Source organism: Lathyrus oleraceus, chromosome 4 (assembly GCF_024323335.1).
Source record: "Lathyrus oleraceus cultivar Zhongwan6 chromosome 4, CAAS_Psat_ZW6_1.0, whole genome shotgun sequence".
NCBI classification, from domain to species: domain Eukaryota; kingdom Viridiplantae; phylum Streptophyta; class Magnoliopsida; order Fabales; family Fabaceae; genus Lathyrus; species Lathyrus oleraceus.
The window spans coordinates 195,452,587-195,462,848 of record NC_066582.1 but is presented as its reverse complement, the minus strand read 5'-3'; positions in this window follow the sequence as shown (position 1 = coordinate 195,462,848).

Sequence of the window (10,262 nt, the reverse complement as noted above, 5' to 3'; positions counted from 1 at the left end):
ATCCTGTTACGCAGGACAGGAAAATTTCATCTAGGTCACTCATGTCCCTCAGCATGCTTCGTGGAGTACCATCAACTGTCTTTATGGTCATCCAGTTACAGGGAACGTTTGATCAACAATAAAGCACTCGACTCTACATCTAGGGTCCATAGTGGTTTCAGGTCGAAGGGTGGTATACACCACTATCACCATGAGAATAACTTTTGACACTTTGCATAACATTCTATATAGTATTCTCATAGTGGGTCAATCCAGTATAAATATTACTCCTAATATTCATACCTATGTTTAAGACTTGATAACTTCTTATCCATGATCCATGAGATGTGATCATCAGTCTATATACATAATAGTCTTAATGCTTTAATGTTATCCCATTTCACAACAAAGCTCAACTACAAATACTTTAAGAATAGTGTCCTTATGTTTAATGGGATCTCATGATTAAGTCGCACTTGATACATTAAATGGACTAGCTATTCTAGGGACTTTATTAAACAAACATAATAAAGAAAAAACCTTTTATTATTAATAAATAATTCGATACAAGTACCAAAACTATTGGCCTCTAGGGCTTACACCAACAATCTCCCACTAGCACGAGAGCCAATCAGGCATACCCCTTATGCCCATAGATCTAGTATGACCATCATGCTTCTGCTGCGCAAGACGCTTTGTAGGTGGGTCAGCAATATTGTCAAATGTAGGTACTCTGCATATTCTCATATCTCCTCTATCTATTATCTCCCGAATGAGGTGATAACGCCTAAGTATGTATTTGGACCGTTGGTGAGATCTAGGCTCATTAGCTTATGCGATAGCACCATTGTTATCACAATAGAGACCAGTGGGATCCACAATGCTAGGAACTATGCCAAGTTCACTAATGAACTTTTTGATCCAAACAACTTCCTTTGCTGCACTTGAGGTAGCAATATACTCGGCCTCGGTTGTAGAATCAATAATTGTATCTTTCTTTGAACTTTTCCGGCTCACAGCGCCACCATTTAAGCAAAACACATAACCAGATTGCGATCTAAAGTCATCCTTATCTGTCTGGAAGCTAGCATCGGTGTATCCAATTACAACAAGCTCTTCCTGACCTCTATATATCAAGAATGAGTCCTTAGTCCTTCTCAAATACTTAAGGATATTCTTGACATCTACCCAATGAACATCACCGGGATCATATTGGTACCTACTTGTCGCACTTAAAGCATACGAGACATTTGGTCGAGTACATTACATGGCATACATGATAGATCCTATTGCAGATGCATATGGAATCTTATTCATGCGATCCCTTTCTTCCTTAGTTGAAGGGGATTGTGTTTTTGATAGATACAGGCCATGTTGCATAAGTATGAACCCTTTCTTGGAATAATGCATATTAAAACGTCTCAGCACTTTGTCTATGCATGTATGTAGCACCTCAAATTTGCACCTACCATTTTGTACATTCATTTTCATGTTAGGTCATAACATTAACATTGTCCACTGCATAACATTGCATTGTCCATTTGCCCAAGTGCAAGTCATTAGACAAGATTAGGTCAAGATGATCAGGAGAATCAGTCAAGCAAGCAAGCAAGTGCATATCCTATCGAGACAAAGCCCTAAGGTTGGTTCATTGAGTTCACATGACCTAGGGATCATTTTGAAGTGGATTGGCCAAGGATTGGATGATTAGAAGTCAACAGTCAAGCTGAATTTCATCTGAAACCCTAGAAAGTCAACTGTGGTCAACTGTGCCTGAATTCATGGATTTGAAGGTGGGAGATGGTTTGAAGGGCCTCATTCATGTCCATACAAGTCCCATTTGACATTTCAAAGATCATCATTGAAGAATTGGAGGTCAGATGAAAAGCTTCCAAAAATAGTAAGTGACCTGTAATTTCAAACTGCCAAAAATGGAAAGGTCTTCTCCTCAAAGTTACATCACCATACAAGCTTCAAATGAAATTTTGTCCAACATGAAAGTTGAAGATATTGCTCTCACCTTTCCAAAAAGACCAAGAACATGAATTTCTCATGTGTGGTTGGCAAGTTATGATCAAATCGTTGTCAAGAAATTTTGAACTTCAAAGTGGGATAACTTTCACACCAATTGGCCAAATTGAGTGGGGTTTTTTGCTACAATCTCCATTTGACATGCTCTGTCATAATCATTCATTACATTTCATCAAAAGTCATCACATAAAAATGGCATTTTCAATGTGATTTGAATTTGAAAAAGGAGGGAAAAAGGTGATTTTCAAGAATAAGCATTTTTCACATTTTCAAGCTTCACATTTGGATATTACATCATATTTGGAGTGTGTTTGAATGTAAAAACGTGCACTGTAGCAAAGTCCTCATGCACATGAAGGTCACTTTGGCCATTTTGCATAACATTGCAATTTCACTAATTCAATCACTTTTGGCTAATTGAGATTAAGGAAAGGATTAACAGCACATATATAAGGCTAATGCTAACTGAATTCATGATTAACAATCATTCATCTCAGATCTAGATCCAGAAAATCCCAAATTCTCTCAATTTTTCATTTCATTTTTCTGCAAAAATTTCCATAAACCTTGCCTAGTTCTTCATTGTGCCATCATCCACAAGCAAGATTGAAGGTGTTGCAAGCAAGGATTCAGCAAATTCGAGCCAAATTTGGAACTGTTACATTGAACATCATCCATGGCAGCTGCATATTTGAGCAAGATCAAGCACCATTGAGCTTCGAATCTCCATTCATTCATCCTCCTAATCACTCTAGAGCTTCTGTTTGAACCTCACAAGGCCAGAAAATCACAAATCCAACTCTGCATTCCAACTCAGGTCAGAATTCAATCCTCGCGTTTCATGAAATTATGCTATGACTCATGTAGATCTTCTATCCATGAATACACTGAACTTTGTAGAATTGAATTTCATTGAGAATTGAATGAGATATCTGGATTTTAAGTTTGGTTGACAAAACTTTCCTTGCTCGATCTGGATTTGTTAGTATGAATTAGGATGAATCATGTTTGGATTGTTGATGTGCATGCTAAGACGAACACAATGGTGTATCGTTTGTTGATTTCTGTGAAAAAAGTTCATGATGATGATGAACATGATGAAGAACATCAAGAACCCTAACTATTTCAATTTCCAGAAACTGTTTGATCTCCTGGCGCGCGTTCTGCATGGTTTTCTTTGTTTGTGAGCCATGAGCCAATTATATCACGCCACGCACTTAAGTGAAACGCGGCGTTTCACTTAAGTGGCGCAATATTTGAATTCAGGCGCGGATCGATCCTTGCCGCCAGCATTTTCACCTTTGGCTTGGCATTTTATTTTCACATAAACCACACATGTTCACCATGCTTCATTCATCTTTTTTTATTTTTTCATGCCATTCCAAAAATCATAACTCTCAAACCATTAATCCAATTGATGTGAGAATTTTTCCATGATGATCCTTGCCATGTCTAATATTTTTTGATGATTTTTATGAAAATTGTGCACGTGTGGATTTCTGTTTTGGCTAGGGTTTGCTCATACATGTCATTTGTTGCACCTTGTTTACCATTTTGAGCATGAAATGATGATGCTTAATTGGATGGAGCTGAAATTGTGTATGCATAATCTAGACACCTTGAGGAGAATTTTGGTATATAGTTTGTGATTTTTGCATTCCTGGTTTGTGAGATATGACCTGATCATTGGAGGTGTGACAATTTGTGTCACACCATTTCTTACTTGACTTCTTGATTTTCTTTACCATGCCACTTGAACTCAAAATGATATGAAATTTTGCATGTTGAATCTTCTGGATGTTAAGTTTGAATTTGAATTTTTGTGGATTTTTTTGAATGCATTTCAAATTTGATTGAGATTTTCTCCCCTATTTGACCAATTGTGGACATTTTGTGAGTCATGATTTTATATGATTTGTGAAATTCTTGTTGTTTATTGGATGGACTTGAGATTTTGCATGTGTGTTCTAGACATCTTGAAGTTTGCCATGGCTTTGATTTGGTTCATTTATCTTATGCCAATTCTGTTTTATGCTTGCTTGAAGTTGATGCATGATTTGGTGCCTTGTATGAGCTTGTTTGAACATGCTTTGACTTTTGGAATTTAATTGACTTGCTTCCTTTGGTCCAAATGACTTGAAATTTGGTGTGTAGGTCATGTTATGAATGCTGTTTGACCATGAATTTTTTGGGGATTTATTGAAATGTTTGTGAATTGATTTAGGTTGAATCATTTTGTTTGCTTCTATGAGCTTCAAATTACATGCTTTGTACTCTTTGCTTCATGAAATGATATTGGTTGATGATATGAATGTGAGACCACTTGGATTTGATTCTTATTTGATTGATCTTGATTTTTGATAAGTTTCATGTTCTGTTTTGGTTTATTGCTCCCACTTTGACCTTAGGCCAAGTCCTAGTGGTTAGTGCTTAATGTTTGAGCTTTGTTTCAGGTCAAAGAGCACAATTGCTTATGCTTGATGATGTGTGTAAGACCCCAATTTTGGCCCTAAGATCCCTCATGGCCCATATCATACCATATCATGGCCTCAAGGATCATTGCATGCCCTAGTTTCCCTCCTAGTGGGTGGGGTATCTTGTGAGTGTGGTTCTTGATCACCAAGCATGTTTTGCATTTGTATATCATTGCTTTTCATCTATTTGTTAACCAAAAGTACAAAAATATTGTCATCTAACCATGTTACTTGCAGATGAAGCAATCAACAGTCAATCAGTCTAATCAGTCATTGAACAGTGGATGGTGGCCATTCTTGAAGAATTTGGGCACCATGATCAATCATCAAGAGTTCATATGACTTGCGATATTATTTGGAATCAAGATCTCAAGGGATTAGGGTTTGGAATTCATCAGAACATGGTTCAGTCAAGCAAAACCCTAGCAAAGTCAACCTTGGTCAACTGAGCATTTAATCAGTGATTTGATGGTGGGAATTGGTCTGAGAGGTCTCATTCATGTCTATATAAGCCTCATATAACATGTCAAACATCATCATGGAAGAATTTGAAGTCAAACAAGAAATTTCCAAAAATAGAAAGTTGACCTGTAATTGGAATTTGCCAAAAATGGAAACTTCTTGATCCCAAAATTACATTATCATACAATCTTCAAATGAATTTTTGCCCAACATGAAAGTTGAAGATCTTGTTCTCCCATTTCCAAAAATTCCAAGAACACTCAATTCCCATGTATGGTTGGCAAGTTATGATCAAATCATTCTCAAAATTTTTTGAACTTCAAAAGGCCATATCTTCCAAACCATTTGGCCAAATTGGGGGGGGGGGGGGGTTTGCTACAAGTCACATTTGATTCCCTCTTTCCAAATTTGTCATCACCATTTACCAAAAACTCACCAATCAAAATGGCATTTTTAAACTAGCATGAATTAATTCAAGTGAGTTGAAAAATGACTTTTCAAAATAACCAATTCCAACATATTTTGCCAATTGAGAATGACTAGAAATCACATTTTGGACATGTTCAAGGCCCATTTTCGCAGCTACAGCTCATGCACCTCACCACTTAAGTGAATTTGGTCAATTAGCAAAAACACCTTCATTTGCAAAATTCCAATTACCACCTAAACTAATCAAGCTTAGCACACTAAACAGCATACATATACTGCATTTTCTGCTGAACACAACCCTAGCAGCCACTATCCACAAACAGAAAAACTCATTTCTCTCAACTTCTCATTTTTCTTCATTTTGGAAACTTTGCTGAAAACTTTCAAAGAGCTCGAGCTAGACTTGGTTTGTCCATCATTTACCAACCCTTTTGAAGCATTTTCAAGCCTCACATCTCAGCTGTAAAGCCCTGCCTTCCACTGTTTCATCAAGAACACATCAATGGTAGAGTTGGTTTGGAGCATTCTCAAGGATTGTTGAGCCAAGAGCCTTCACTCATTCATCATTTGGAAACTTGTTGAGCATTTGTTTCGAGCATTTGAAGCCAAACAACACTTGAATCACCACTGTTCTCCAACTTTGGTAAGATTTCGAGTCTCTCATTTTTCAAAATCATGCTATGCCTTATGTAGATCTTACCATGCTGATTCTATTGAGCTTTAAATCACTGAAAATGGTTGAGTAATTAGGAAGGAATGTTGATTTGAAATTTGATGTTCATTTATGTTTTTACATGATTCGTCCATGATATCATGATTCCATGAATTTGATTGTTGGAATGTTGATGCATGATGTTTGCTGGTTCTAATGATGTATCTGATTTCCAAAACTGTGACAAAAAATTTTCCACGAGTTGTTGATGAAGATGAATGACACTGTTGCTTCACAAACCCTAAAAATGCCCAGAATTTCTTTTCAATCGCGTTGGCTGTTGTTGTCTTGTGTTTTTGCATAGAAGGCTACTGTTGCATTGCCCATGACTAATCATCGCGTGACACGTTTCTTGTGCTACGCTGCGTTTCATTAATATGAACGCATAATTACAAATATGCCACCGGTCGTGCTATTTGTCCCATTAAATCATGTCATTTTGCATTTTTATTTCATTTTTGATCACCAATTTACAAAATTCATAAGTCATCCAATTTTAATCCAAAATTCATGGGATTTTTTGCATAATGTCCATCTTGATCTCTAGTTATTTATCATGATTTTTCCTGAATTTTTGGATGAGTGGATTTTAAATTGTGCTAGGTTTTTGTTCATGTGCCCATTTTTTGTACACTTTGCCAAATCAATTGTGAAATGATGATGCTTTATCCAATGGCTTCCAAATTTTTTGTGCTTAAACTAGACACATTCATGGTGATTTTGGTGTAGAGTTTGTGAATTTATCATTTCTGGTTTATGAGTTATGATTTTTTGAATTAGGGTGTGACAATTTGTGTCACACCATTGATGTCCAACTTCATGATTTTCATTACCATGCTTCTTGAACTCAAATTGGCTTGAATTTTTGCATGAACATACTCTTGGATGTCTAGTTTACATGTGAATTTTATTTGAATTATTTGTGGCATTTCCTAATTGTTCGAGATTTTCTCCCCTGTTTAGTCATATGTTGACTTTTTTGTGACACATGTTCCCATTTCATTTGTGAAATTCTCATACTTTATTGGATGAACATGAAATTTGATATGTGATTAGCAGACATCTTAAGCTTTGTCATGGTGTTGATCCCATTCATTTCTCATATACTATCACTGATTTATGATTTATTGAAGTTGGTGCATGTTTGGTTGACTTCTTTGAGCATGCTTAAAATTGCCTTGCCTTTCTGATTTTCATTGACCAACTTCCCTTGATCCAAATGAGCTGAAATTTGATATGCATATCATGTTATGATTGATGTTTGATCATGAATTATTTGATAATTTTTTGAAATGTTTGAGATTGGTTTTGAGCTAAGTCTTGCTGTTGACTTCTATGAGCTTCTATATGCCATGCCTTGACCTAATTTGATCATGAAATGATAATGATGAATGATATGAACATGAAACCAATTGGGTTTGTTTCTTGATTATTTGAACTTGATTTTGGACATTTGTCATTTTCTGTTTTGACTTTCTCATCCCTTTTTGACCCTAGGCTTGTCCTAGTGGTCCTGTTGCTCATGTTTGAGTTCATTGTTTCAGGTTAAGCAACAAATGCTTCAAAAAGACCAATACAAATTGAATGAGCTTGATTTATTATCATGACTAACTTGCTTTGTTTTGTAGGTTGCTTGGCTCACATGCCTTGAGCCTTGTGCATTGCACATTTAACTGTTTGTGTTGACTGTTGATCCTTATCTCATTTTGCTTTGACTTTGAGTTGTGTACTGATTCTATTTGACTGGTTTCAGGTACCCTTAGTTGCTTAGTTCTTTAAGAACTTGCTTTGCTTTGCTTTAATAGCAATTTGCATTGAGGTATATTTCCTTATCTTCATGTAGTCTGGAAGACCTGGCCTGTTACTTGGCCAGGCAACTGTCTGAAGTCCTCCTTAAGAGGCAATGCTTGTGTGTGTTTACATTTGTCCCAAGCAGGAAAAGTCCTTCAAATAAGGCAATTGGTGGATATAAGAGATATGTAGTCTATCTCCCACTACTCTGTGAGTCTTCTCCTTGCTCCCATTACATGGTTGTAGCATTGAGATTCAAACCCAAGATCTATAGAGTCAATAATCTGTGGAGAGAGTTCCTACTTTCTGAACTCCCACACCTTCTGATATTCAAAAGCTCTCCCTGACCAGGGATAAGAGCCATGAGGCACACCCCTCATATCCTTTCATCTGCTTCACCTTAGCCCCTCAATGGCAAGGTTAAGAGCACTATTAACCCTATTCCAGTTGGCTTCAATGCCTAACCCTTTGTGTGAGCCTGATTGTTTGGTTATAGTGTGTGCTGAATGACTTTAACTGATTGATTGCTTACCATCATATACACATGTTTGCTTGCATTGCTTTGTGCATTTATCATCATTAATTGCTCATTAGTGCATGATCATCTCATTTGTCTTTGTGACATATCCTTGTTGTTTGCCCATTGAGGACAATTGTAAGACCATCCATTGGCCATTGCTCCTGTGATATGGAAGTGAGTATAAGACCATCTCATTGGCCACTCATCTTCTCTTTGCTTGATGCATTTGTTTGTTGTATGTGAGGATGCAATTGTAAGTCCCTGCAAGTTGGCATTTGTATTCCTAGGACCATACTGTGGAGGTTAGAGTAAGCCCAGATAGATTGGCATCTGACATCCATGTTTTGCTTTTGTTTACATGAGGATGCAACTGTAAGTCCCTGCGAGTTGGCATTTGCTTTCCTATGATCATATGTTGGATATTGGTATAAGCCCAGAGAGATTGGCATCCGGTATCCAAGTTTCGTTTTGTTTTAGGAGATTGGAATAAGTCCATTTATTGGCTTCCGACATCCTTGTTTCTTTGTTTAGGAGATTGGTGTAAATCCATCTATTGGTATCCGGTATCCGCTTTTGTTTGTGAGATTGGAGTAAGACCATTGAGTGGCATCCGGTATCATTTGTTTGCTATTTTGCTATTGCTCATTGCCTATTCCAAAGGACACACTTGAATCATCTTCTATATGATTTCAAGAAGTGAACCTTCTAAGAAGTTTTACAATCCATCTTCATCCATTCATTCCCATTTATGTCCTAAACCTTTTCACACATTGCTTTCAAACTTGAGATAGATATTGTGCAAACATCTTCATGCTTTTAAATTAAAAACCTGGACCCCAAGTCCTTGACTTTTTTCAAACTCCATTTCATAACACTTCTTTTGAATCAATCTTAATCATACTTTGACTCTACTTTCATAATCATAATCAATTAACTTCACCCATTCAATTGTTTTGGCTTTGTCCATTGTTAATCTTTTCACATTAGCCATAGGTTTCAATTATCATTGTGGTTGATGTAAACCTCACCCTATCCTTAGTGAGTCGACTATAAGACTTCCGTACTGAAAACAGGGTTAACCCCTCTAGTACGTCGAAGCTATCCTCGCATGGTGGATGTTGGTCTTGGTCGAGTTTTCTCCCATTGATAATGAAAAGCCTCAGTGCTATTGTTTAAAATTGAACTCACAAACTTTTTGAAATCTTTTAGCCGAACTACGGCGTTTTGATCCTTACCTTTGATGGAAGGTACGTAGGCAACGGGTTCATCCGTTCGAACACAAAAATAATCAAATTGTACATTCTTTTCTCATCATTCCAATCATGTTTGCACAATACTTATGTCATAACAAATAACAATTTTATACAACAAGTGTGAAAAGGGCTCCCTAGGAGTACCTAGGACGTAGTGGGTGCCTAATACCTTCCCATTGCGTAATTTACCCATTACCCAGACTCTCTGATCTTTTTATTAGTTTTCTACGCGTAAAACTTCTTAGGCTTTTGTTCGCTTTTTAGCCAGTCCTTTGGATAAATAAAAGTGCGGTGGCGACTCGAATTCATTGTATGATTTGCTTATGGTTTAACCAATAAATCATATAGCGACGAATACACCGCTACAGAAAAGTGGCGACTCCACTGGGGAGAACTATAGAGAAGAGCTATCCCTGTTTGTATTGCCTACTTTTCACCCTTGTTGTGCTATATTGTTATCTGTTATATGACATATTTTTGTACCCTTTGGGATGACTGTATTGATTGTAATGTTTGAATTGCTTGATATACAATTGCTGTGTGCTTTGGTGATCTCTGTGAGATGAGTTCTATACCCGAACTCGAGTGCACTCTAGGATAGGAGAATGGCA